Source organism: Anolis carolinensis, chromosome 2 (genome assembly GCF_035594765.1).
Source record: "Anolis carolinensis isolate JA03-04 chromosome 2, rAnoCar3.1.pri, whole genome shotgun sequence".
NCBI classification, from domain to species: Eukaryota; Metazoa; Chordata; class Lepidosauria; order Squamata; family Dactyloidae; genus Anolis; species Anolis carolinensis.
The window spans coordinates 238,826,138-238,850,496 of record NC_085842.1 but is presented as its reverse complement, the minus strand read 5'-3'; the positions used below and the strand labels follow the sequence as shown (position 1 = coordinate 238,850,496).

Genomic DNA, 24,359 nt, shown 5'->3' with positions numbered 1-24,359 from the left:
ATTTGTGCAGAAGAGCTACCATTTATGCACTTTTGTAGAATGATGAGAGCTCAGCGGTATTATTTCCCAAACATATGAAAAGTGGAATACTATAAAGAAAGATTGCCTGCATATTCGGGATGCATTATTATTATTATTATTATTATTATTATTATTATTATTATTATTATTATTGAGAGGAGATAAAGTCTAGCAGATATTGCCTCTTCTTTTGTTTAATGAATCTCAATTTAAATGAAGTATTGCATTTCTTTTAATTTAATACCTTTTACTAATTTATTTCAATATACACATCACCTTTCCAGGCCATTTTTAAAAATAGTTCATATTAATGCATGTCCCTGCTAACATTTTTAAATGCGTGCAAAATTAGCAAGCCATTTGTTGTGACTGCGCCTTCGGGGATTATGGTTGATGGTGATGGAGTTCGAAGAGGAAGAAAAAACCCTCGTGATGAGGGTTCACTGGAGGAGTTGCGCAGGAAGCGACTTAGAGAGCTATATGGGGGATCTTCTGAGGAAGATTCAGATGGGGAGATGGATGCTGAGGAACAGGTGGTGGCTGGGGAAGCGGGCACTGAATGGGCACAGCCACCGGAGATGTCTGGGGATTTGGGGCCTATGGATACTTCTGAACCTGGGGTTTCTGCAGGAGCTGATCCCAATTGGGATGCTTGGAGAAGGGAGGATGGTTCTTTAAGTGTTCATGGGGCTAAGTGTGGGCAGGATGATTGGGACTCCGACGAATTGCTAGGTACTCCAGATCCACGAGCTCTAGCTGTGTGGAGTTCAGACTCTGAGTAGATTTGGGACACCTGGTGTTTGGGTGTGAGTGTTTGGTCACCCAGGAGGAAGGGGAATAAAATGGGAATGTTTGGCCACTGCACTTTGCGTGTGGCAAGGTGTTGCTGAGGCGCCATTGGGATCTCTGTGTTTCCATGAAGACTGGACTTGGACTATGATTTGAATCTGCTGATATCACCTAGCTTGGCTCTCGCTGTGTCTTATCGTGGACCTGTTTTGGATGACTGCACCCTCTTCGGACTTTGGATTGTATTTGACCTGGCTTCTGTCTACACCCTCTGACTGACGGCTACTCCCAGCTTCTGACTATTGGTTTGTCTTTCGGAATTTCTGCTGCCTCCTGACCTGACCTTGGATTCCTCTGACGACGGCTATTCATCATCCCTTTGAGGCTTTCGGCTTATCTGCACCGTGGAAGCAGCTTTATTGCTTTTCTAGTTTGTTTATTTTCCAGCAATTAACTCTATTTGTTTTCCAAAGCTGAATTGAAGCGTTATTTAGTTTTTTATTGAATGCCAGCATGGGAAATTAGCGTGGCTCGTTTTTGAGTTATTATTGTCCAATCTACTCTCGAAACACTGAAAAGTGAAGTGTTTCAAGGATATTTCCTGTGTTTATGTTATTTTCTGGCTTATCTTCGGAATAAACTCTGTTTTGTATGTTAACTGGCGTCTGACTCTTGACACCATTACAACATGTGAAAGCTGTTAAATGCTTTAATTTTTGGAATTCAATAAAAGATTGTTTATTGAATTGGAAATTTCTTCCAAGAGGCAAGGGGTAAGGGATGCTGAATATAGAACCATGGCACCTGCCTTGTAAATATTGAAATTACAACTTTCTGTGGTTACTCAGGAAGTAATTAGACATTTCACAGCCTGTCTCCATAAACTCTATTTCTGCATCAACTTGCAGGATGGGCAATTGTGAACTCTATGAACCTTTTGACCCCTCTTCTGCTCTTGCTCAAAATATAGGATTTGGAAACTGTTTTGACAACATTCTTCTTTTACATGTAGTTAGCGGCAATTCATATGCTTTTGGACCTGATGCAGGCATCGCTGTAATCAGTCACTACATTTCATTCACATTCAAGCACTTCGTTTATGGAGGAATGTTCTCAAGGGTTTCCATGTGGGATGCTGAAAAATCAGCTTTAGTGTACTTGTGTTTCTTCTACATTGATGTAAACAAAAATACATTTACCTATAAGTGTACTCAGGAATCATAACCATATTTGAATAAAAATGTGTATGAATTGCCATTGTTTGCTCATATGTCCAAACTAATGAAATTGTATAGATATCATTTGTTGGAGAGTTTCATAGATGAGTTGCTGCATGTACCATAATAAGAGATTTCATAGGGGGTTCTAAGAAAGATTAGTATTTTTGATAAGCATCTAATTATAAACACAGCAAAAACAACTCAGAATGCATTCCACCTGAAACTGATTCTATCTACTACCTGGTGTAAGAAAATACTCCTGGACAAGATACCCTAGAACTGAGAGGTATACTGAGAATGAGGGATCCAGTATTTTAAACTGAATTATATGATGATTAAAGGAGACCACAAGCAAGTGGTAGGAGACTGATCACCCATCACTGTTTTCATTTCAGTTTAAAATCCAGTATTTTAAACTGAAATGAGTATATGATAACAAAAAGGGATCATAGGGCAGTGATGGGTGGGTGACCGAAAGATTTTTTTAACAAGTCTTGAAGGAAAGGACAACGTCCTAGTCTACGGCAAAAATTCTGACTAAATACAAGAATTTAGGAAAGCTAGACCATTCCTTGATCTTCTCCCTTAAGCCAGTCTCTCCAAATACAGTATGCCCTCCTTATCTATCAATTTGATATCCACAATTTCACTTACCTACACTTGAAAAACATACCCCCCACCCCACGAATGTGTTTCTGGGCCTCTCTTCATCCTCCAATGATATTCTAAAGTATGTTTCCAGCCCAGGAATGGTGAAAATATAGAGTTCGCTATTATCCACAGTTTCAGAAAGTCATGAGGAAGTCTTGAAACGTATCCCCTGAGGATATGGAGATTGCACTGTATGCTAATGGATACTTTCCCACACCAATCAGGGAGCTGGGTTATGTGGTGGAGCATGGCCTAGACTGTCACAGATACTGTTGTTTCTCTTGCAGACAATTTTGTTGCTTATGAATCTATCCTAACATTATTTTGGAGAGCTTATCAGGAAAGTCTGGTGTTCAAAAATTAATGACTACTTCATGGTGTGATCCAATCTGACAGAGCATATGATATAGAACACAGCCTTTGTGTGCTTTACCTCCAAATCTTTATTCTATTTTACAACCTATATTTAATCTAATAGTGTTATGCCTGTCTAGAAACTTGTCATAGACAGAAGATGACAAATTAACACCTCAAAACTATGACAAGTTGTTAATACATAAAATTCACCCAGGCCTCCATACTTGAGGAGGTTAGGGGTGCAAAACACCCTGCAAAAGTGGAAAAATGCAAATATTTCTGGCCTCCTCAACTATATATGTAACACAAAAAATACAGTACAAGTTACAGATTCAGCCCATCCTTCATGATGTAAAAGCAGGCAGCTGGTGTGATTATCTGCTACCTCTGCTGCTGTCCTATGCCATTTTTATAGGGACTTATAAGACCTGCCTCACACTTGCAGTCTCATGGTTTCAGTCTTGCGAATCTTGCAGAGAGACTGGGGACACTAGCTGAGAGCTACAAATTCCCATTAAAATGGTTTAGGGCAGCAGGCAGAGCAAAGCATCTGCAAATAATCAAATCTGCTAACTTTAAATCCATGATTATGGAGGGCCAACTGTATTTTAAACTAAGGCAAGATCTCAGCTGTTATCATGAAGGTCTAGCCTCTTCAGAAGAATCCTAAATATAAAGATAAGCAATTTACCTTGAATGTCATAAAGTATCTGACAAGACACAAGTGGTCAGATCCTCTATGATTTGGAAGACCAGTTACTTATCAGGTAACATTCAAAGTCAAGACATGTAAAAACCTGAATGGCCAAAATCCTGCTAGTCACATTCCTAGAATAGTTCAGTTTACCTTAGCTAGAAAATGGGCCATGCATTCTGGTTTAAGAGAGATCTCACAAGCAGGGGAGATTGGACTTGGTATAGTGACAGAGAGTGTAATGCTTTGCATAAATTTCATGGATCCTTGTTCTATGCACTGGATTTTTATACTGACAAATGTATATAGTGTCTAATATGAAAATGGGTAGTAAATAATTATGTTCATACGTAGTCTTTTTCATAATAAAATTATTTTTACTCCAAGATTATTCCTTCACTTAAATATTTACTTTCCCTCCAAAATTTCCAAAACTCATATCAAAATGTGCTTAAGTTCAGAACTTCTATCAATGTATGCCTTCAGAAGACATGTCTTAGTTTTGCAAGCCTTGAGTAGGGGTATTAAAAACTGGTGCTCATCAAGGTATCCCATCCAAATGTTAAAGACAACTTGACAGCAAATAACAATTACTATTTATGTCTTTGGTCATAGTATGGTGACAGCTATAGTAAGATGGATGGTGATTGTGCAGTACCCAAGCTAATTACATTCAGAGACTACTAAAGCTAATGCTAATCAAAGTGTCGGTGCACAAATGTAACTAAACTTTTTACAGTTAAATCCAAATGTCTTTGGTGTTCTCTCCATTCTTCTTTTTATTCTGTTTGTTTGTTTAATTTTTTAAATAAAAGATAAGAACTTCTCCAAAGGTCATGGATTGGTTTTTGGCATTTTGATTTTCCTTGTGCAGTGGTCCTGGGAATGATAATCATTTATCATTACACCCAAAAATATTTTCAAAGAGGCAGAAACTATGCTTTCAGGCTACTTGAAGTAATTCTTTCAAAATGAGTAAAAGAAGAGGGTATGGTTAGTAATTACTGTCCTACAAATTTTCCCACAAAATTCAAATGGCAGTCCTTCCCATTGGATTTCTTTTGTGTTCATGAGATTTTGCCTAGTCCCTGTATACTATGTAATAAGCTTTACTGGACAAGTAGATTTGCGTGATGTTTTCCCCAGCATTGCAATTGTTCAAGTGGCCAACAACAATATGCAGAAAATTAGCTGGCTGTGATCATGGCAGTACATTATGTTATTATATGCAGCTTCATTTATGATTGAAACAAAGAAGATCTCACACTGCTCTGAAAAAGACAGGATATGCACCTTTCCACCCAATCCCACTGTGCTGCATGAAAACCTCTTTGACTGAAGAAAGGGGTTTTACAATAAATAAGCAGAGACAGAGAAAAGGGAAGTACCTGAACAGCAAGCATTCCATGATAATCAGTTCTCAATACAACACTGTGTAAGATCACAAAGTGGACTGACATATCTTACAAGTTAAAATAATAAGAGATTTGTGGCTTTATAGTTCCTCATTTGTAGGATATTGTTTCAACTCTGTGTCCTATTCACATAGATTGAGTAATGGGGCATTGGGACAATGTGCGGGAAAAGAATAACAAGAACAAAAATCCATGCAGCATTCTTTATTATTGACCATTTCCCCATTCAGTATGAACAGCATAATGAGTAATCTGGAAAATATGGTTTAACTAACTGGTTAGTTGGGCCTAAATTAGAAAAGATTCATTAAATCAATGGGATCTTGGTAAATCACAGATTCAATGGATCTGTTCTAATTGAGACAGATTGTATTGGAACTGATATTCTAATGTCTGCTTTTCTCGAGAGTTATACATAATTTGTGGAGTCTGTTGAAAGTGCTGGATTAGAGTACAGTAACCATCTTCAAATTGCTATCCTTCTACAATGCCAATGGCACAACCTTGGGTCAATTATTGTATCTCAGTCTAATCTATTTCATAGAAATAAAGAAAGGGAGAGCACGAACTGTGTATATCACCATGTCTGAAAAAAAGTAGGTTATTATTTATAATAAGACATACCTTAATCATATTTCCTTTTCAAAGCATGCATATTAAGTGAGTGATTCTAGAGCAGGATTGAGTCACTTGTGGTTTTCTAGATTCTGACTTCAGTTCTCAGCAATTTTAGTCACCATATAATCAGTTGTGAGTAGCAAGCCATCAACCTCTGTGAGGCCTTTGTTCTGCACTAGAATGGGAAGGACAATAATGGTAGTAACGATTTGCCATTGTTGTGCTGGTAAAAATCACTGGCATAACATCCTCACTTCTCCCCCACAATTCTTCATCACCTCTACTCCTGAAAAATATTTACTAGAAGTTTGGGGCAACAGATCTGGCATTGTGTAGGGAAAGAACAGAGGGAAAGTGACTTTCTGCCAATACATTTGCCTCTCTTAATCACAACCACAGCTTGGAGCAATTAGTTTTTGAAGGTTATTTCCCAGAATTCAGAAAACAGTTGCTTAATGTAAGTTTTTCTCCTGATCTCCCTTGATGTCTAACTTTGTAGCCTTCCAAGGGAAGTGTAGAGTTATCTAGATGACGGCTTCTTAAACTGTGGGTGCTGACCCCAAATAAGGCCCCTTAGCTGAATGTTAGCAACAGTAGAAGATTTCTGAATGCTACCCATTTGCACAAATCTGTTAGTAACAACATGCAGTGTTTCTAGGGGACTCTGCACAAAATGCTCTAGCTGTACTCCACAAAAAGGAAAATCAAGCAAGCTTTACAAATGCTGATTTATTATTGGTAAATGCTTGGTTTTTAAACCTATTTTATATACTTATAAACCTGGGGCAACGTGAACATTTCTTGGGAAGAAAGGGGTCATGAGTGGAGAAAAGATTAAGAAGCTCCGATCTAGAAATTAACAACCCTCTCTCAAACATACACATGCAATATCTCTCCATAAATCCCTTCCATAAATTCCTTTCTGATATGCTATGGCAACATTGACAAAAATGTGAGTTTCCAGCTCTCATCAACTCTAGCCATCACAGTCATGGGTGATGGGAGCTGTAATCCTATATCATCTGGAATGTCACATATTCTTGAAACCCATTGTTTTTACCAGAGCACTACGGGCCAATTCATTTTTAGGTGTGTATTGGGTACAGCAAAGTTGTTAAAAAGTACAAACATGCAGGTTAAAGTATCTTTAACTGAGGTTTTTACTGGGAATTTAAACATTATCTATTCTACAGATAAAATAATTGCTTGCCATGTTGAATTTTTTAATAACTTCAATTTATTTGAAACACAAAATTTTTGTAGGCTATGAACCATGCTGTGTTAATTACTGTTACAGAGAGATGAAGAAAAAAGCAATTTCATATTCTTTGATATATCATGTTTAAAACTACACATTGGGTGGTATTTTTATACTAGCAGCTTCTATGGAAAATTCCAGAATATTTTTTCATAATGGTTGTAAATAAAAATAAATGTTTCCTAGTAGTTAAAATTGTGATGACAAAAGAAAATCTATTTGCATAAATTGGCAAGGGTAACTCCAAGGGCAGTGCCAAACACTAAATAATATACAGTGCTTCATTAAAAGATTTATGTTGTTCTTCTCTTCTTTGTGGAAACTGTGCACAACATTACTTTCAGCCTTTCATCTTTTATCACAAAAATTCCTGCACCTATGTGTCTGAAATTTGGCAGGCAGCCTTCATTCATAAAGAACCATTATATCTGCCAGCTTTATCTAATTCTAAAAATCAGGGGGAAATGCGTTATAACCATTTCTTAAGACATGAACAGTCAGATTTCAGCAATGAGAGTTCAATTTGGACCCAGGCTGAATTGGACAGTCTTAAGCTTTGTCAAGTCATAATCAAGCTGTGTCCTGAACCACTGGATTGCCCAAACTAATGTCCATGCCCCTCTTTTTGAAAAGTAGTTTGAAAAAAAGGTTGCACACTTCCTTGATAGTAAGTTCAAATGTACTCCAATTGAATTGCACAACTGAGTGAGATTCATGGGATTGCAGTTTAAATGTAAACCAACTTCTTTCTTTCAGTTAGGACAGTGGTTCTCAACCTGTGAGTCCCCATGTGTTTTGACCTACAACTCCCAGAAATCCCAGCCAGTTTACCAGCTGTTAGGATTTTTTTGGGAGTTGAAGGCCAAAAACATCTGGGGACCCCAGGTTGAGAACCACTGAGTTAGGACCTTATCTCGTGTAACTCCCCCCCCCCATTTTCTCTCTGTCTTTGAATGCTGATGAAACAGAGTTCCACAGAGGCCATCCCATGACACATGGCCACTACTTGTAGCCATCCATGGGAATCCATCTTGCCAGCATGCAAAAATGGAGAGAAGACTCCTGATTGAAGAAAGGGGGGAGGGGTGAAGCTGGAGAAAGTGAGAAAAAGATGGGAAAAGGAGGCTTGCCATCCTCAAAGATGGATCTTGTCAGGGTAAGTTCCAAACACTTTCTCCCGCTTTCCCCTGCTTTCCTCCCACCCGTGGGATAACATCCTAGGTCTCAAAGGCATTACAAGATCCCTTTGCATACTAATCCATACTAACATGACTATGTAGTTGAACTCTATGTATTCAATGGCTGTGTATTGACACAATATAGCTGTATTAGTCTGGATCAGTATGTAAGGGGATCTTGTAGCACCTTTGAAACTAACTGAGGGAAAATACATTGATGCATTGGATGCATTTGATGAAAAAGACTTAAGTCCATGAAAGCTTATGCTTCCAACATCTTTCTCTCAGGCTGGATCTACACTGACCCATAATACAATTTCAGAATGTGGATTAACCACATTGAACTTGGTTATATCAATCTGTGCTGCCTATAATCCAGATCAATGCAGTTAATCCACATTCTGTTACTGGATTATAGGACAGAGGAGATCCAGCCTCAGTATAAAACCTACTATAAGATTCCTTTGAATACACATGAATACGCTGTGGTATTCATTTACTATTGGACAGTCAACCATCAAGTAACCAGGAATCTAAACATCTATGAAACAAATGTCATTTACACAATAGGAGAAAATATTTCCAAATCTTATTTGATCATAGATATTAGACAGCAGCATAGAGTGAATGGCCACCTACTGAATTATGGGTTTAGGCTGCTGAATGTCCATCACATTTGACTTGGTTCTCCAGCAAGATCTGCACATGGATGTAAACAGAAGTGATGCAGAGCAAAATGTTTAGTGAATTATCTCCAACCATTCAACATATTTCAGTCTGAAGCCAAGGTCTACGTGAGCTCCCAGAAGAAAAGAGACTTCCCTACTTCTTTGAAAAGCACCTCTAACAAACATGGCAAGATGCTATATCTGAAAAAAAAATCTGGCTGTTTCAGGTCATGTGAGTTTATGTATGTGTGTGCTCTGTGCATGTGCACAACACCTTTCCTACAAAACACGAGAAATAATTTCTAAGTACTGTTTTTTAAATAATTTTCACTGTTTGCTCCATTTTACAATTTATTTTCTGCTTGAAGAATGCTGAAGATACGAACATGTGCAAAACTGAGATATGGCAATTTTCATAATGATTTTTTTGTACAGTGAAATTAAAAGAAGAAGCCAAACCAGGACTTCTACAGTCCTGTTTAAATGTCTGCAGGTTACTGAGATTCCATTATTTTAATAGAACTGAATTGGTATTCTGTGTTTGTATGCTGAATAACATGAAGGAACACATTTATGCCTGTATAATTCATTAAGGAAGCTGTATACATTTATGTGGACTATAGAACAACAACAATAAAGGACTACTACTCTACAGAGTTTTTCAGCAATGTAAATCTGTTTGTCATCTTTACATATCGTTATGGCTAGCTCAATTAATCTTTAAGAGCACAGGATTCCTGTGCTAAAAATGATGTTGAATGAGATGAAAGGAAAGTACAGTGCAAAATGTTATTACTCCTGGACGCATCATTCATGATGACAGTATATATCTAATAACATTACTTCACCAATTATTACCCTAAAGTCCATTTCACTCATCTCATAATGGACACATTGGTCTGAATTCATCTTATCGAGTAATTTTAAAATTGATTTTAGCACGTGTCTGCTTTAATAGAGCTCAGTGCCAAGTTGAAGCAGATGCAATGCAAATATGGATGGCAGAATCTGACTTGGAAACATCTAAAAAGCAATGTAGGTGTAGCAGGCATTTGTAAGGGAGCAGTTCAAAACAAGATTGGGTTGCTATGATTCATGATCACAACATGGAGAATTTACTTTTTAGATAAATACATCAAGAATTTTGACATCAGCAGAGCCAATTGGAAATTGACATTCGTCTCAGGTCTTTTTATGATGATTAGCAAAATGAGTGTTTACACAGCTCCCATGTTATCTTTGGGACTGGTCGTTGTGTCTCAAAAAGAACTAGTCTTTTGTTTTCCTTCACACATTTGATTCTTTGCTGCCATTATGAACTCAGATACTCCCATTCTTTGCTTCTATTCCATCCTGAGTCACTTTTTTATTTTGTTACTCTTAATGTAGATAAGAGTACCAAAGGGACCCCTGATAGTGCAGCAGATTAAACCACTGAGCTGCTGAAATTGCTGACTGAAAAGTCGGCGGTTCAAATCCAGGGTGCGGGGTGAGCATCCACTGTTAGGTCCAGCTTCTGTCAACCTAGCAGTTGGAAAACATGCCAATTTGAGATCAACAGGTACTGCTTTGGTGGGAAGGTAACAGCGCTCCATGCAGTCATGCTGGCCACATGACCTTGGAGGTGTCTATGGACAACGCTGGCTCTTCGGCTTAGAAATGGAGATGAGCACCAACCCCCAGAGTCAGACACGACTAGACTTACTGTCAGGGGAAACCTTTACCTTTTAATGTAGATAAGGCATACAAGCTATTTCAGAATTGTGGAAGTGTGCAATATATTTTTAAAAAAATTTCATCAAGAGAGTGATGGCTTCCATTTTGGTGACCTTTCCTACTAAACCTCATCCAAAAATCTGTTTTAGCCCAGTAAGTTCAAGGAGAGCTCAGAGTTGCCATAAATTGTTATATCATGGTTTTGTCATAAAACAAATTCCATCAAAAGACAGAAACTACCTCTACCAAATTAATTCATCCCAGATGTTTTTGGAACAATACAGATTATTACTCTGAGCATACTCAGAGGATTCAGGTATAGATTGCACATCAGGTTAAATATCAAAGAGAAAATAGTCTGTCAAAAACAAGTGTGCCCTGAATAGCAGGGCTATGCACATTTCCGCTTTTGAAAATGGGCTCTGTATGATTCAGAGGATTCAGCTGCCAAATCCATGAAAACAAGACAGGCAGGAAGCAGCCGAAGCCTTAGCTGGAACAGATCACAGTCCCCAGATATTTTTGGCTGATGGGGGCTAATAGGGCTGAGCGAGCAGCACTCAGGAGAGAATACTTCTGGAACATGGCCACACAGCCCGAAAGATATACAACAACCCACTGACTCTACTTGAGGCAGATGTGGTGGCCTGTGGGCAAAGCAGCCTTGCTAATCAGAAAAGCTGTTGCTCCTCCTTTATTTTCTTCTCTAGCAGCCTCCACCATCCGTTCCCAAAGGCCCTTCCCCTGTACCTGTTGAGGCAAATGGGAACTTACTTTCCCAGCAGCACTTTGTGTTACATAAGCATTGAAGGAGCCTTATGCTCCCTCTCGAGGCATGTTGGGAGTTGAAGGTTTTCTCTCTGTGTGTTTCTCTCTTTCTCAGCCAATCAGAGACCTGGCTGACTGTCTCCATTCTCCTCATCTCTTGTGGCATGCGCTTGAGACTTCAAGTCCCAGAACCCCCTCTTGTAGGTTTTTTTTAAAAAAATGTTATGGTAAAAACATTACAAATTTCCAAAACATTAGTAGATCGGTGAAACATTCTGAAATTTGGCAGGCTTGCAGAAGTAAATGTGGCCTACAAGTGAGGAGTGTTTCAAGTTGATAGGCCTAAAAATGACAGAGAAACGAGCCTCTAAATTTTACCCATTAGTGACAATGAACTGAATCTTTTCAGCATGAAAACGGAAACCTCTCCTGAATTTGGAAACGGAACGAGGGGGGGGGGAGGCGAAAACCGAACACCGAAAATGGCATGTGTTTTTGTTGAATTGCACACCCCTACTAAGTAGTAGACTTCAAATTTATATTAAATAGATCTGAATGGCTACCCCACTTAACAAGGGAACCTAACTTCACAAAGAAATTTGTGAGCTCATCATATGAGGTCAGGAGCATTAACCTGCCATTTTCTTTGGTGTACTGCTATTTCATTTTCAATAGAGCATTTGATGCATTGGTAGTTCACTTTCCCAAAGTGGGAAGGTGAATTAGAGCAGAAATGTCTATAATTTTTGTGGATCCCAGGTAGGATGGAGGCTTCACTTTAGGCCATCATAAAAAAGGACTGTCTGGAACTGGTGCTTGCAGTATCAGGGTTATCTTGTTGTCATACTGCAAATGTTACATTTGTGACAATTTTGGCCCCTGGGTTGCCCACTTCAATGTAGAGCCCTGGTCCCTAATACCCCATATTGTTTTTGATTGACAGCACCATGGAGAGCTGTCCAAATAGATAATTCTGGGCTAGATGCATCAATAGTTCGAATTTCTATGAAGCAGTTTCTTATGTATTATGCCAGACAGGCAAAAATAATGTGCCTAAAACCTCCCGATAGCAAACCCAAGTTAGCTGTTTCACTTATATATTTACAGCTCAGTTCATAAATCTAGAAAAACTAACTTCCAGCATCTTTTTTTTAGGACACATAATCACAGCGCATGTACAATGCTATGTACTATGTTTCATTTCCCCCCGAGTCTTAATTTTAAAACTAAGTCAAGCATACAGAAAGTCTGCATAACAGGATCTAGCATGCATTATGCATGGCTGAACAAATAAGTCACTTTCTGAAAATATGGGTTAATTCACAAACTAAATGGAGAGGTGTAGCATTGGCCAAGTCATCAAGGAACTCTCTTACATCTGTTGATTTTGTTGAACAGATTATTTGAAAGCCTGATTTGTGACCCAGTTAAATTGAAAACAAAGCCCATTGTCATATTGACTATTTTAACATCATTGAAATACCACTGAAAACACAAGAATTTGAGATAAATTTTATATTTACTTACTTGAAAATAGGTCCCATGCAAGGCAACGTGGATTATTTCTCTAATTAATGTATAGTCTACCTTTCTCCTAGTACAAGATTAAAAAATAATCTTGGCTCACAAAATGTTAAAACAAAGTGCATCTTTTAAAAAAGCTACTAATACGTGTACAAAAGTATGTGTACAATTGCATGCATTCAATTGCACTGCAAATCAATTACATGCTATCTCAAACAGATATCGGGCAATTTATTCTTTTCATCGGCACTTATTCTCAAAATAGCATTCAGAGGATTTCAGCCTAAGCTCTATCTTATTCAAATATACTCAAAATGAAGCTCCATTGTGTTCAATTATAATCTAGGAACTGACAAAAGCACCTCTGAGTATTCCTTTCCAAAGAAAACCATATGAAATTCATGGGGTGCCATCAGTGGACAGGAAGGAACATACACACAGTTTACAGCATTGCACAGCGCATCCGCATGTTCATATTTAGCAAAAGTTCAATATGGGGGACACCCAGCTAGGTTTACCTACTCCATTGTAAGCCCTAATTGATTTGGTAGAATTAATTTCTAAGTGGAGGTAGGCAGTATTGTGCCATTGGTCTCCTACTAGATAACACACTGACAATGCTTAAGAGTTTTAAATAAAACCAAATTGCAGATTAAGGTGAATGCAGGTCAAGTATATGACCCCAGGTAAAAGAAGTCACATCTTCATGCATTCTCTTGATCATTTAATAAGATAAGTGTAAATACCAGGGAACAATATTTAATAAACCAGATTCATTGGACTACAACTGAACATTACTGTCAAAAATTCTATAATTGTAAAAAAAAGAAAATAAAAACAACTTTATTATCCTATACTTTCAGACAGGGTGATATAAGCTAGTGAATAAAAGGAAGAGGGCCCACCCAAACACACTAAATTCTGAAAACTTTGACAAGGCAAGATGCTGCTTTGACTTTCAAACATAGTGAGAATCATCTTTAATAAAACATTCATTTCATCCCACCTGCAGCTTTCTAAAGTCACATCTTGATTTGTGTCAACTGAAATTCTCTGACTTTTCATCAAGATGTTCAAATATACAGTATTTCCTTTATCTATCCAGATTTTCTATTTCATTGGGTAAAAAAACAAGCCAAGTGAAGTCATACTCAAGGAGAAATGATTACTTTTACGTTGCTCTGTATTTTGAATTGTAAGAGTCAAGGATGTAGATGGCATAATATAATTCATTGTAATATGAAGAAGCAGAGAAATAATTCATTTTATTGAAGGAATATTTTTAGTGAAATCATTTTTTTATTGAAAGAGTCGTTTTTTATGGAGATGTTAAAGAGGGCCCGTGAAAGTCTTTATTTGCAGTTTTTCTTGGATCAAGAAGGTAAAGACCTACCAAGTAAGTTAAATTGTGGCCAAAACTGGTCCATGGGCCTTTTCATTCTACACAATTATAGCACTATGATTAAATTCCATGGCTCCATCTTACAGAATGCTGGAAATTATTGTTGATTGTTTATTTAGAATTTTCAGCCAGAAAATTCTAGTACCCCCAACTAAACTACAAACCTAAGATTCTTTAGAATGGAATCATGACAATTCCATCCTAGTGTGAAAGGATCCCAGATCTTGACACATGAAAGAAACTCTGCTGGACTATACATTCTCCATCAGTCATGATACAGCAATGCATTTAAAAGTAGTCAAGCACCTTAGCAGCATATTTGATGGAATCAGATTTCCAGAACCTGAACTTCAAGAATTCCCCAGCCAATATAACTACTTTTCTAAGCTGTGAAGATATCCAGCATTATTTTGAGATTGATTTAATGTAGCCTTCAAACTGCTTATAAAATCATTAGATCCTTTGATCTTATACAAGTCTTCCTATATGTTCTTTGTGATCTACCTGAGACCGTTCTTTTGGTCTTGCTACTTCCAAAAGCAGTTTGATGAAGATTTGAAAGAGGACCTTCTTTTTTGCAGCTTCCTAAATATGGAACTCCCACCTGAAGGAGAGTACGTTTTCCCTTCCCTGACAATGTTGAAAAAGACCTTCAGTGACTGTTTTCCTTGTGAGGACAAAGATTTAAGTGATTGTGCTGAACTTTTATATATTTTAATGGTTCATGTTTTTTTTTAAAAAAAAACATTTAATCAAAATTTGCCCTTTAATGCTAAGACCAGGTTAACATTGTTTTATTTCTAATTTATTCAGTTTTTAATTGTTGCATTTAAAAAAAAAATGTTGGAGGTCACCTTGAAACACAGATCTAAGAAAGGGTGAGATATGATTCAAACAATCAAACAGCTTAAATTCAAAATATCCAGAAGACTAGAATTTGGGCAACAGTTCTCCAGGCAGACTTACAAAAGCTGAGGAGTTCTGCTTCGTTGCAGTTTAAACAGTGATTGGGACTCTCAAAGGGGCCCACTTTATGAAGACTATATTCCTTACACCCTCAAAGCAGGGCTCCACTCATAGGCAATGGCATATTGTGGCAATTTTGTTTTTCAGTATGTGATTCTAGCTCAGCACATCTGTGCTTCTAACTCAGCACAACATTCAGGATTGTTTGGCCCTTCCTATTCAGTGATGGCTTTAAATTATACATGATTGCTATTTTTGAAATGCTAAAGTAAGCTTCTGTTTACTGGTATGTAACATATACCACTGTGTACATTATGAATAGAAGTTTTACTGCATTCGCACATTCAACCTTCACAGATCACAAAACAAAACAAAATTCTGGGACTAGGATTTGCAGCTGCAAAACAGAGTTTATAATTTAGCTCAGAGCTTGTAAACTTTATTAAAATTCATGGGGAAAATGCCTTTTCTTCTTTCAACTTTGGAAAAACAGCATTTTGGGACTGATTGCTTAATTACACAAATCACCCACAAATACAGAACAGCTGGTTTATGAAACATACTGTCCCTTGCAGCATAGACCTAGGAATTCATCCCACGGGTTTAGGGTTTTGTTTCCATGCACTTTGGAAATGGAGCCTCATGGGACTCCCAAGGAGGCCATCACATGACATAAGGGTACTTCTGGTAGGATTCAGTGTGGCCCTGTTTCTGCAGCACATGGAAACTGAGCTCTAAACCGCTCTTCAGGAGTCGGATGATACCCAACTCCAAATGGAGAAAAGCAGGAGAAAGTGGGGAAAAGACAGGCATCAACAAGATAAGAATGTGGGATAGCTGGCCATCTCAGAAGATGGAGAAAGACAGGAGGGAACAGGGTGAGATGGTTCCCTCCACTTTCCATCCACTTGTGGGATGAAGTCCCTAGTCAAGAGTTTGCATCATAATTATATAGAAGCATGTCCTCTGCTTCAGAAAAAGGTTTCAGATTTTGAAATACTTGTATTTGCATATAAAGGCATCACATCCATGTATCCACTGAGTTTTTCCTCATGGAACCCTTGCTCCACATGGGTAAAGAAAGGGAAAGGCAGGAAAGAACTCCAGCTCACACAAGAACCATGTAAATAGCAAACAGCCCAGATGCTTCCCTGACTGTTAGCACAATTTCTGCCCTTTTAACAAAGTAGCAGTCATAGCTGGGGATAGAAAGAAAACCCCTAGCTGATGCTTCACCTGGATGCTGTGGAAGAGAGAGAAGAAAGGCAGGAGAGCTGCGGAGCAGCATTCACATAGCCATCACCCAGGGAGCAGAACTGCCAATCCCATGATGACCAGATCAACTTGAGCTTTTTCTTCCTATCGCCAGAGTAATTTCCTCTCAATGACTCTTTGAGTAAAAATTCAATAGGCACTGGATGTGTGACTAGTCTCCTTTTTCCAAAGGAGTAAATGGCCAAATGGCAGCAAAATGTTTTGGCTTTTGGAGTTTTAGATTGTCAATTAGGGTATGCTCAGCTTGAAAATAAATAAAGTTTTCGAGTAGTTCTAGCAGACTGGTAAAACAAGTAATAAACCTCTGTTCTCTGCAATTTGCATGATACCAGATAGATCCTTGGGCAACAAGACATTTATATTCTTATTACACTCTTTATACTCAGGGGAAAGTCTCACTGCAACAGTGCTTAGTGCTAGGCAAATATACTTAGAATTGGATCTGACATTAGATTGGCAAAGGATATTTCATGCAAGATGTATCTCCCCAAATGAAACATTCTCCTACCACTTCATTTACTTGAGGCTGCTCCAAAATACAGCTTTATTTCATTGTGAGTTTAATGTTGATGCAGTTATTCAGCAGGAAGACAAATGCAAGAGAGTTGGTGAAGCTGAAGTATTTGTACGATCAATCAGATTGGACAAATACAGTAATTAGGAAATGTTGATCTGACTACAAACTGGATCACTCCTTGCATGATTGGGAGGAGTGTGTGCAGGAGGAAAAGGGAAATAAAAATAAAATTAATGCAACCTTCAAGGTGTTTGTCCTAAAGTATATTACCCCATCCATTTCTTTGGTGATAAGGATATATTCATTAGGCTTTAACTCACTATTGGTAGTGCTCAGTGGCCAAGAACATAGACTATTTATGGATCAGTGCATAAGGGAGGGAACCGTAAGGCAATAAAAACTATAAGCATATTTCTGGTATAGAGCTTTAAAAGATGATAACGCAAAGTAGAGGACAAGTACCTTCCAATGCCAGGAATGCTACATTCTGCTCTAGCACAATTTCTTCCTTACTGTCCCTCTCCAGACTGCATTTTTATCTCCTGCATCAACTCACGATCACTTACATAATTATTTTTAAATGATAGTTTAGAGGTGATGATTGAGCTTGATGCATCCAATGACTTCCTTCTGCCAAGGAAAGACAATTTGATTCAGTGGTGACATCCATCAGTTGAACTGGTAAGGAAAGGATATTGTTGTTGTTGAAGGGCCTGATTTCATCCCTGGGTGTGAACGGACTTCTTACTCATTCCTGCAAAGAGAAACTCATGCTGCTTCACAGAACTTTCCTACAACAAAGGGACTCATCTGTCTACAATCCTACATAATCTGATCATTTTGGATATCTAATGAACATTTTTGATAATAGCTAAAAACATGTTTCTTGAATCTTGATCAGAAGAATCCTGCACTGATGAGAATTTTTGTAGTTCTGGACTTATTCTGTGCAAAATTCTCACTTTGTATTTTCACAGAGAATGTCCTGAACTGTAAATAGTTCTCCCAAACTGTGCCTACACATATAACTTCTTGCATTTCCTTATTTTGAATGTGTTATTTGGATAATTACCTTAATAAGATATTGTTATCCTCACCTTGCCACCAAATCCACCACATATGCATAAACACACACAAGCACACATACAGATCAGCATCAAAAACTAACACCTTTCCATCTTCAAAACTCTATTTTTCTGGGTTTTTATCTTGAAATATGCTGTACAAGGCTGTTGTTTTACTACTTAATGTTAGGACCAGCCCTGAAAATGAAAGAATAGGGCATGTTCACAATCTGTAGCTTAGATAACCAAATATAATGTGTTAGATTGAACATACTCAGATATCTGGTTAGACTGGCATTGCTTCTTACACACTAAGAACTATGAAGTTAAAATAGGTTACTATTAAGTTAACAAGGAATACTTTTATGGAAAGCCCTTTTATTTCTACTTATTAAGTGCTCAGTATTGTCTCTAGAGTAACAGTGAAAGCATGGCTATTAGCGTAATGTTAAAATTTGCCTCTATATTTCTTTCTTTATGGCAATCAAGAGAGACCTGTTTGAATGGGGAAATGATAAACAATGAGAATATCATTTATTCTGTTCTCTTAACTGTTCCATTCCAATTGCTCTCAGACTCACAATGGGACTTAGCAGTTTGTTCTCTCACAATTTCAACAGGTAACAAGAGCCAAATGAAACAAGACACAAGGGAAATGTGTTTCATTTTTTAAAAACATTTTAAAAAATCAAATATCCAGGCTGACAAGGATTAAATATTATATCATTCAAAATGTACAATGAAAGGAGAGGGTTTGAAAACTAATGAAAGGAATAAATAAGAAAAGCTACACTATGTGAGGAGTCATACCAGGAAGTACATGGCACAAAATAGATTTACGTGTTGCAGAAAGACAATGGTAGTTCTGAGAGCCTATGGAGAGGGAAAGCTGGCTCCCCACTGCTGCCAAATGTGGTGGGGTTTAAATAAAATAAGATGTAGAAATATTGTCATTATGCTACTTAGTGACCCACCCATTCACTCAGCAAATAAATACGCATCTGCAAGATTGATTGGGAATTATTGTGGAGAAATACAGTATATCATTATTAAGATCTAGGCCAGGCATGGGCAAACTTTGGCCCTCCAGGTGTTTTGGACTAAAACTTCCAAAATTCCTAACATCTGGTAGTGTATTCAGGGGGAATGCAACCCCAACTTATACAAGCTGTATCTGAGAATGTTATGGAACTTTCCTAAAGCTCTGCAGCAGCCCTGTAATTCAGCATGGTGTTAACTCAGGGCCATAGCCAGAAAAAAAAAGGGAGGGGGGGGTTGAAACTTTTTTTTTTTTTAGTAAATCATGAAGAGTAGTTCCATAACGCAAAATAATTTAGAAATCAGGCTCCATTGATAAACTACAGTGGACACTCATGCGGATTTGGTTAATCAATTAAAATTCATGAGTAAACCAGTTTTTTTAACCTGAAAAATTTCAGGGGGGGTTGAACCCCTAACACCCCGCCCCCTTTGGCTACATCCCTGTGTCAACACCTCATTCTTCACCCTTGCCTTCAAATTGCATGGATGCCTTTGATAACATTGGCAAAGGGACACAGCAATGGTTAGGAGATTTTGGAGCTCTGTGGCCACGGCCAACAGGGAGCTCTGGCATGGACTGGTCCATGTGGTCACGAAGAGTCAGAGATGACTAAATGACTGAGCAGCAGCAGTGGCCACTGCTATAGTGACAAAAAAGACATGGGTAAGAGTAGTTGAACCAGGTTCTGTTGGGAATACTGCCACCCCAGACCAAACCCGCATTAAATTGTACACGTAGACGTGCCCTGAGTAAGACATGATGCTTACCTGCTCCAACTAAATCTCAACAAAGGACTTTCCCCACAGAATTTTCTAAACAGTATGATAATTATTCTGCCCCCCCCCCAATCAATACTTCCCTCAATTCAATGTGTTCTATAAATCTATCCACAAACAGTTGATCAGTAAGACTAATGTCTGTGAAGATTTCTCCACAGTCACACATGCCAATTTCCAAGAGGAGAATATTGAAAAGGATTTAATTTTATATAATATTTTCCTATATATACCCATGAGACAGCTGGCTCTGAGCACTCCAAATGCTGACTAAACATGCTATGTATGTACCATTTTAAACTAGAGAAGAGCTTTCTGCGAAATAATGATTAATTATGGAATAGAGTAGGTCACATTGTGTTAGTAATAGAGTAGACCTGGGCACTGTGTATTGGATGCCTCTAGACACATTACGAACCATGTTATGCTTCAGAGTTGAAGACTCAAACTAGATCTTGGAAAAATTAGCCCCTTCAGGCAGACTGCTAGAATGGGATCCTGTGAGTTGTGATCAAAAAAGTAATTTTTCCAAGAGCAGGTTTAATGTGACATCCAAATGGAGCTATTATATAAAGAGGTTTGTAGTCTCATACAAGATTGATATGGGCTAGATGTCAAAGGAGCTGCTTTTTTCAAACAAAGAGAAACAAGTTTATTTGTCTTATTTTGTGTCTTGTGGTCAGAAAAGTGTGTGGGAAGGTGGGGTGGGGTGGGGCTTTACTTATATCAAAGTTCCCTCCATCACTATCTTAAACTCAGCTTTAATATCACAAGATGCAGCTCTATGACCCACCATTGTCATAGCTCTTTTTCTAAAACAACTTTTAATATCTATGCATGATGAAAATGCCTTTAAGCTTTGAAAGCTTGTAGAGGGCATTTTGTGAATTTTGGATGGCTTAATAAAGGCATCTCCTTCTCCACTGTGGGTATTTTTTGTTTTGGCTTTTGCTATCCTGATATTCTAAAGCTTCATGCTCCAGATATGAAGTACTTAGAAAATTGATTCTTTGCTGGGGAGGAATAGGAGAATTTTAGCATGGTATTGAGCCAGCATTACTAATAATGCTTTGAAGGAAAAACACACTTGTGCTAAGCTACCAACACCAGTCTCTGTAGAACGCAATGCACAGTGGAGGTCACCAAGTCAAGTAATTAATTAGTATGAAAGTATTTAGCCTCACAGATACATGCAACTCAGAACCCAATGCAGTGTGACTAGAGGTCCCACGGGAAGCTAAAATAACATTCATATAGGGTAGCAGTGGTTAATTTTATCTGTCTCATGAGTATATAAAGCATTACTGAAAACATTTGTACTGGTCACAAGAGAATATTTCCAGGAAGGAAAACAAAATGTTGCTATGTTCAGAGTCAGAACCACCAAACCTTGCACAAATAGCAATCTCGTTTTCAAAAAATTGCTGGCATCTGTTCATCTTGCATTAGTGTTGCATTCTCAAGTAAGTTAGAGGAAAGTGAAGGAGAATGCACAATATCATCTTTAGGTGCTGAGCAAAAAAAATCAAGGCTTATCAGGGCTCAGAACTGTAGGTTTGCAGAGTGCATTAAGATTACAGGAAACCTATATATCCTTTATTCTGCAATACTCTATATAAAATATCTCAGTTTTTATAATACTGTTGAAATACTGGATTATTAACAAAAAAAAGATAGATGTTGACAAATAAGTTCACAACACTATTCCATTCCATGGGGAATTTTACACCATAGTCACAGAAAATGTAAATTAGAAAATGTTTTTCAGTTTCTTTTAAATGAATTTAGGACTTTATCACATGGAGTGGTGAACCAACACAATGCCATCCAATATCTGTCTAGAGTCTGCCAGTTCCCCACAAGTTCAGGTGCTTCTGTGGTAGTATCTGCTGTGGTCCCCTTTTTCACTTGTAATTGTTTTAAAGGAAGAGGAAGTAAAACTGTGAGATAATGGAGCTATGTCACCTACACAGAAATGCAGTTTTGCGCAGCAAAGGCACTGCAATTGTACAGTACTAGCAACTAGTAATTTTCCATAATCCTTCATCATGAGAATGGTGTGGGATAGCAGCAAGCATGTAGTAACGCCCTTATGAATAGAAATGACATTTGGTGGCTCTAGCCTCAGTGGCATGTATACTTTAGGTTCAAATTCAGGGGAAGTCAGGCTATGTCGATCTTGTCTAAATTTATATCATGTTAAAGCAACACTGGAGCCCCTGGTGGCACAGTGTGTTAAAGCGCTGAGTTGCTGAACTTGTGGACCGAAAGGTCACAGTTTCGAATGCGGGGAGTGGAGTGAATGCCCACTGTTAGCCCCAGCTTCTGCCAACCTAGCAGTTCGAAAACATGCAAATGTGAGTAGGTCAATAGGTACCACTCCAGTGGGAAAGTAACAGCGCTCCATGCAGTCATGCCGGCCACATGACCTTGGAGGTGTCTGCAGACAACGTCAGCTCTTTGGCTTAGAAATGGTGATGAACACCAATCCCCAGAGTCAGACACGACTGGACTTAATGTCAGGGGGAAACTTTTACCTTTACCTAAAGCAACACCAACAAAGGAATATCATATTTCAATGAGGCAAAACCAGCTAGGACAAAGATCATGTTCTACTTCAGGTAGGAATTTATTACATGAACCTGCAAATCTATTATAGTTGTGTTATTATCAATAGTGGCTGTAAACTGCATTGAATACCTTTGATATCATATTTTTCTTCATTAATGTAATTACACCGATTCGCTGAATCCATGGTCCCATGATCATTGTTCATGGAGAGTATACATCATAGAATCATAGAACAATAGAGAATAGAATGGAAGAGACCATGTGGGCCATCTAGTCTAACCCCCTGCCATGCAGGAAAAGCACAATCAAAGTACCCCTGACAGATGGCCATTCAGTCTTTGTTTAAAAGCTTTTAAGGAGGAGCTTCCACTACACTCCGAGGCAAAGAGATCTCCTGCTGAATAGTTCTTACAGTCAGGAAGTTCTTCTTAATGTTCAGGTGGAATCTCCTTTCCTGTCATTTGAACCCATTGCTTCGAGTCCTAGTTTCCAGGGGAGCAGAAAACAAACCTGGAATTTTTGTGTGTGTGTAAATGTCACTTTTGTTGTTTTCTAAACATTCTTGTGAGGAAATGTGGATATGTTATATTCTGTTCGTATGATCCAATAACAAAAAAGAAAAAATGATCATAGTTCTGCACATTCTTGTAACCTCACCTTCCCGCTTGACTGCTTTTTTTTATTTTTAGCACAATTGCACAATTCCAACATTTAAAAACAAAAAAGAGAACTATAAATATAAAATAAAAGGAAAATACCAGTTGAATAGCAAGCGGGAGAGGGCAAAGTGGGAGAGGAGAATCTTGCCCCCAACATCACTTTACTGCCAGCATGACACCAAAGAAGGGACTCATTGCATATGGCAAGTGAGAGGAACATTGTGAGATTGGTAGCCATTGATGAGCCTTTCTTGTTAGTTATTGGGGATGAGAGAATTATGGGAGGGAGACAGATTGGCAGTGGGATGGTAGTGGTTTTAATATGAGGTGATGCTCCAGCTACAATGCTGGTTTATTTGTCTCATATGATAAAGTACTAAAGCAAAGAAAAAACAGGTAGCACTCTAGGTAGTTCCAGCTGCATTAGATTCCATTTCTCCCCTAATTGGTATATCTAGGCTGAGCCTTAAAAAGAACTGAATGTCACTATACCTATCTCCTTCAAACAAAGCCTGGTCTGCCTGGCCTTCAAAGTTACATGAGCATCTGTGATTCTACTGGGAGGTTTTGGACTTAAATACTTTTGATAATGGGAGTATCCAGCCTACTCAGTTCAAAAGGGATCTGCATTGGGGATGCCTGGGAAAAATTATGTGGCTATATATCTCCGTCATTGTAAAATAATCTCCAAATCTCTACATTTGTCTCATGGTGATATGGGAACCTACAGGGTCATAGAAGAACTGAGTATCAATACCTCACCTGCGATATATAAACAGGCTTCTGGATAGGGAAACAAAAATGTATGAGTTAATCATGACAGTACTCAGAACCGGCCTGAGGTAACTAAAAGTGGTAGGCAAAAAAAAAAAATATTGCGCCACCCCCCCCCCCCCGCGCTGCGGGAGGTGCAGCCACGTGATGCAGGAGGCATGGCCATGTGATGTGGGAGGCGGGGCCAGACCTGGCCCCGCCCCCCACGCCACGTGGCCTGACCCTGCCTCCCGTGTCGCATGGCCACAGCTCCTGCCAGGGAAGGGCGCGTGGGCCGCAGCAGGAATGTCCAGCCAGCCTGGCTGGGCCTTCGCCGTGGTCTGGAAGGACTTGTGCCGCAGCCTGGCTGGGCCAAGCCGGCTGGACCAGGCCGGCTGGGCCAGGGCGCGCAGTGTGGGAGGCGGGGTCAGATCTGGCCCTGCCTCCCGCACCCTGG

The 24,359-nt window shown here is 38.7% G+C and overlaps 1 protein-coding gene and 1 long non-coding RNA gene across 45 annotated transcripts in view; one reads left to right on the top strand and one right to left on the bottom strand.

Annotated features, from left to right (window-relative positions):
* The window catches only part of LOC134297148 (uncharacterized), a 192,072-nt gene extending 190,596 nt beyond the window's left edge, over nucleotides 1–1,476 (top strand). The window contains exon 2 of the long non-coding RNA XR_010003919.1: nucleotides 902–1,476. This is a non-coding gene — a long non-coding RNA (uncharacterized LOC134297148). The remainder of the gene's footprint in view (nucleotides 1–901) is intronic.
* The window catches only part of ptprd (protein tyrosine phosphatase receptor type D), a 1,517,053-nt gene that overhangs the window by 722,148 nt on the left and 770,546 nt on the right, over nucleotides 1–24,359 (bottom strand). The gene's annotated exons all lie outside the window — the stretch shown is intronic.